The sequence below is a fragment of the Carlito syrichta genome, unplaced genomic scaffold (genome assembly GCF_000164805.1).
Source record: "Carlito syrichta isolate Samal-C Ts95f unplaced genomic scaffold, Tarsius_syrichta-2.0.1 Scaffold298254, whole genome shotgun sequence".
Classification (NCBI taxonomy): domain Eukaryota; kingdom Metazoa; phylum Chordata; class Mammalia; order Primates; family Tarsiidae; genus Carlito; species Carlito syrichta.
In genome coordinates this window covers 642,639-648,638 of record NW_007242350.1, presented here as the reverse complement: position 1 = coordinate 648,638, position 6,000 = coordinate 642,639, and positions in this window count along the sequence as shown.

Genomic DNA, 6,000 nt, shown 5'->3' with positions numbered 1-6,000 from the left:
AAGAAGACTAGAAGCTGTCAAAAATGTAATTTAAAGAGACTAAAATAGATGACTGAAAAATATAGAGTAAAATTTCCATATTGTCCAGCATTAAACATAGTAGTGATTCCTCCATGAAAATACAAAGAAAAATTTCACCAGCTTTTATGCCAGAATTCTAACCATTCTAGTCATGAGAGGTGTTCTAAGCCACAGTTTCTATAAATGGTATCATTTTATTTTTTTGTTGCCTCTTTGTTTTGAAATGAGATTGGCTATGTGCCTGGTGCCTTTTATAAGAATATATTTCTAAGTAATATTTGAATAATTTAGCTTTATTATATGGTATTTACAGGAACAACAATAGATATTCACTTAAAACTGCATTTAATATTATACACAGTCTCTATTCCTTCCCCTTGACCTTTAATGGAAAAAAAATCACTGTAAAATCTGAGGCATTAATAAATTACTACATGTTTCTTTTCCTTTTCTCTAAGGTTAACTAACTTGTTTTTCAATTCAACATTTGTTAGGTTCTTCGATTCCAAGATTAATTTTTTTTTTGTTGCTCTAATGTAATGTTGCATATTCATTTGCAAAACAAAGACACATGGGCAAAAACTTCTGCAATATTGTCTGTCTAGGGACAGCTCTGAGGATTACAATATGTTCAGCTCTCAATTTTTTGAAACAACTTAGGGATGCAGTCTTTAGTTGAATTTCAAGATGGATTCTAATTTTTACATGGATCCTTCTGGCAAGGAAATTCTGAGTACCTTAAGGAACTGAAATAAAAAGTATAAGGCAAGGATTCTTGAAATCCCCCCTCCATCTAGATGAAAATGAGCATAGGAAAACATATTGTGATAATCCAAAACATTCATTATGAAAATCATGTAAGATTTGAAACTCTCTCTGCAAGCTGCATTTGATTACAAACTTCTCTTGGGACTATGCCTAGGTATTCTTGGGCTTGTAACCAGACTCCATTGCTTAGCCTACCAGCCATCATTGAACATGCTTTAATATCACTCAACTTCACAAGACCGATCCTGTGCAAATGTCCACATTTGTTACACTTTCTAAACAGGTCTTGATTTTTTTCCAAAATTCTATATTATACTTGATAGCAATATTGAAAATACTCATTGCCCAAATCTTCTATAATATTACTATTCTTTTAGTTTTCTAAAAACAATGCTCTTTTTCCATTAGCATTCCACTGCTATTAAATATCTCCTTGCTCAACGTAGAGCCACAAGCATCTCATAGTGATTCTGAGTCTGATCACACTGCAGAGGGAAATATCTCCACTCATTCAGTAAGGACAGTAACGAAGCAGCCTGGAAAGAGGAGAGCATCTAAAGAAAGAAGATCATAGGCAAAGGGGAGAAAGAAGATTGGAGAAAATGTGGTGATTTGAACTCTGCTCTAATGAATTCGATGATCATGTATATTCATCAGCAATACTATGTATTCAGAAAATGCATAGGTCAACACAGCTTCCCCAGCATGGTTTGGCACATGCAACTAGAAGGTACCCATTCAAAAATAAAATTTGTAAAAAGGCCCTTAGATTGCATTGCAAAAGGTAGACAAGGAAGAATTTTAGATTAATATTTCTATAAAAGGCATATAACTTATAACTTAATGCCCCATCCCAACCTTTCATTTTTCTTTAATTCTTAGAAGTAATGACAAGCTCTTCATTCTGGCATTTGAGAACCTCCTAGTTTGACTCCAGACTACTTTACCAGTTTTATCTCTATCTGTCATGACAACTAGGCAATCCTACAACTTTGCTTTAGATATCCCTTTTATCTATTCATTTCCCCTCTACAAACTCTCCCTAGGCTTGTTTTCCATATTCAGAACCTACTAATCTTTCAAGATACATTTGAAGTTTTTCTGTGATGCTTCTCCCACTATCTTCAAGTGTATTTATAAAGTAGAATAAACTTCTCTTCAGTGACCTCAACTTCTTCTGAAATTATATATATATATATATATATATATATATATATATATATATTCATATCTTCAACTAAATGCTTCTTCAGTTCCTACTAATACAAATAGAACAAACTTGTACAAGCAGTAAAAATATGGGTCTTCAAAATTACTAGCTAGAGAAATAAGATGAAATCATAAATAACTATTCTACAAGTGAGAACGTAAATGATATGGATAACATGTAAACAGCATGCCACAGAGCAGCAGAGGGTGAAAAAAATTGAACTTAGACAGAAGCAATGAATATCATTTTAGCAGAAAATCCTGAAGTGTTTCTTGAGTTCAGTTGCCCCTTGAGGTACTTTTTATGTGGTACACAATGGAATTGTGTTTTCACCTTGCTTACATTCCATCTGTGGTTTATAAGTTCTTTTTGGATGTGGGGACATTTTCAGTTTACCTCTAGTGCAAGTATCAGGAAATTCTGATTCAACTGGCTTTCAAAACAAGAAAATGTGCTCAACAAATACTGGAAACCTAGATGGAGCACAGTGTCAGGGTGGATTGAGAAAGTGGCTCACCTCTACTCTACTGCCTGAAGATGTGGGCATTCTCGGCCCTTGTTCTCTCATGTCCACAAGGTGACTGCAATGGTTTTGGGCCTCACTCCTAATCAGGACTATGTCCAGAAGAAGAGGGAGGACATCCACTTTTTGTTGTTGTTTCTTTTATGAATAAATATATCTGTCCCAGGAACCTAGCCATAGATTATTTAACAACTAGTCTCACATGCTGTCTAGACTAAAACTGGCACAGAAAGGGAGACATAAAATCTTAGGCGAATTAACAAGCTTTCCTTGACCAAACTAAGGGTAGACACAGCCTCCCTGAGCACAAGCTGCTTGGAAGAAGGGGGACATCTGAACTACATTGACAGGGAGGGAATTGATTCTAGAGAGACTGTCAAAGGATCCATCTCAGGAACTGTGTGTAATAACTCTCTCTCTTGAATGATGCTTCTCAAGTGCCTTGATTGTAGTAGAAATTTATTAATACTTATCATTTTTAGTCAAGTAAGAGAAAGAAAGTCAAGTTCATCCTCTTTAAATTCCACTCACCAATGGAGAAGCGGGTGACCAAACCACAGATGAACCCACAACACTGACTTACCAGTCAAGTGTGGTGAGTCAAAAATGAACAAGTGGTGTCTTCACTTCTCTCTCAGAGATAAGAACAAAGAGAACAGAAATGTTTTGAGGTTTTTATAAACCTCCAGCCTGATTAAAATTATTCCAGTAATAGAAGTAAATTCCCTGATTCTTGCTTTTAAAAAGACTAAGCAGTTTAGCCTAAATTGATTAAGTTTGTCTTTGGTTCTATTCACCATACTTTGAATACCGATATCAGTGAATTTGAGTTTTAAAAAAAAATCACATATTTAATTTCTCCAAAAAATTGTAATTCTACAGGTTTGAACAGTGTAATATAAAATCAGTAGGTTCCTTCTATTTGTTTGTGTATATGTATATCAGCAGCATAACTTCTTAACTAAATCCACTAGTGATTTATTTATTTATTTATTTTTCATTAATCAGTAGTTTTTATTATGGTTTTGTGGGGTACAGTTAAGGGGTAGGTGTACAATGACGTTTCATTCAGCACCCTGTAGATAAGAAGTGTTTTCCCATCCCCCGACAGATATTTGCTACTGTTAATCCCATCCCCCTCCCCCCCATAGTTTCCCAGTACCATCCGTCATTTTCTCATAGTATTGCATTGGATGTTCAAGGTCCATTATATGAGTGAGAACATGTGATATTCGGATTTTTGTTTTTGTGAGAGGTCACTCAGTATTATAGATTCTAGTTCCATCCAGGTTGCAGCGAAATTCATGATTTTGTTCTTTTTTATGGCTGCGTAGTATTCCATCGTGTATATGTACCACATTTTTTTAATCCAGTCCTCTTTTGATGGGCAGCATGGTTGTTTCCAGGTTCTTGCTATTGTGAACAATGCTGCGATAAACATACGTGTGCAGGTATCTTTTTTATAGAGTGATTTGTGTTCTTCAGGGTATATTCCCAGTAGGGGGATTGCAGGGTCATATGGAAGGTCAATTTTTAGAGCTTTTAGGAATCGCCACACTGCTTTCCACAGAGGTTGCACTAGTTTACACTCCCACCAACAGTGTAGAAGTGTTCCCTTTTCACCACACCCTCTCCAGCAGCTGTTATTTTTTGAGTTGTTGATAATTGCCATTCTGACTGGAGTTAGGTGGTATCTCAGTGTGGTTTTGATTTGCATCTCCCTGATGATTAGTGAGGTTGAGCATTTCTTCATGTGTTTGTTGGCTGCTCGAATGTCTTCTTTTGTGAAGTGTCTGTTCATGTCTTTTGCCCATTTTATAATGGGGTTGTTTGTTTTCTTCTTTTCAGTACGCTTCAGTTCCTTGTAGATCCAGGATGTTAAGCCTTTGTCAGACCTAGAGTTGGCAAATACTTTTTCCCAGTCTGTGGGCTGTCTCCCTGCTCTCTTGATGGTTTCTTTGGCTTTGCAGAAGCTTGTCAGTTTAATAAGGTCCCATTTGTCTATCTTCTCTCTTAAGTCCTGTGGGTTTCGGGTTTTGCCACTAGTGATTTATATAATCTTTCTTGCCTTTGAGGGAATTATTTATATCACAAGACATAGAAATATCTTCAGATGAAAAAAGTTCATTCTACAGTGTCTTCCAAGATAAAGTGTAACAATACAGCCTTTTGCTATCCATCTTAACCTTCATAATACTCTGTGATAAATTAGTATTTTCATACCCATTTAGCAGATGAGGAATGTGAAGCTTAAAGAGTTTAAATGCATATTCTGAAGTCACACATCTATAAATCAAGAAGCTGAGACATATACCCAGGTCTGCCTGACTCTAAAGCCCAAACGTGAAACTGTCATCCTATAATATTTTTCTTTACCAATGAAATTTGACATAACCGTGAATGAGTCACAGAACATGGTAAGTCACTGAATTCAGTCTGGTCCCAGAAAAATAAAGTCATATCCCTTCATTATTTTGTGGAATGAAGACAGTAACTCTCTACTACATAAAATTCACATTAAGTAATTATCTCCATCTAAGTAAAAATAAATATGCACTCTCCCATCAAAACCATCATGAAGTGAGCATTATTTGAAATAAGGCAATGATCATTCTTGGTTTCCTAAGAGGTGTAAAGTGGGTCTACACAGAAATAAGTCTCTCACCTTGACTGACATCTCTGCTCCCAGCATTTCTCTGCATCTGTGCTGGTCCCTAGACAATCCTTACTTAACACAGGACCAGAGTGATATTTTAGAAATATAAATCAATTTCCTGATGTGAGCAGGGCCCAGTAGGGGCCTGACCTCCCACCCCACCCAGTAGCATTGTGGTAGAAATCACAAAACTCGTTGGCCCCTTGCTTCTCACCTCTCCCCATGGAGCCAGTGTTAGCAGGACTCAACAGGGAGCAGAACTTCCACCCTCAGCAAGAAAGCAGTGAGGCGATGCATGCTGTATTTTCACCAAGGAGATGTCAGTAGAAACCAGCAGGTGGCCAAGCTTTCTCTCCTTGCCACCACCACTGACAACAAGGCAGAGCAAGGTGGTGAGAACTAGTGCGCTGCTTTGCCAGGGTGGTGACAGGAAGACCCTGAGCTGGAAGCTGAATATCTGCTCCCATTTGGACCTGCATATGACACCCGAGCAGGGTGATTTTTTTATGAATTAAATAAGATTACATAGCAACCAGAATCTTACAACATAATGCCCAACATGTCCAGGATACAATTGAAAATCACTCATTAAATCTCAAAACAAGGAAATCTCAACCAGAATGAGAAAAGATAATCAACTGATGGAAATTCCAAGATGATACATATGTTGGAATTGTCCTATGAGGCTTTTAAAGCAGCCTTTACATAAATGCTTTAATGGATAATTATAGACATGCTTAGAAAAAATTAAAAACAACTTCCCAGCAAATAAATAGAAGATGCAAAAAGAAGAAAAACAAAAAATTTTAGAACTGAAAAAAT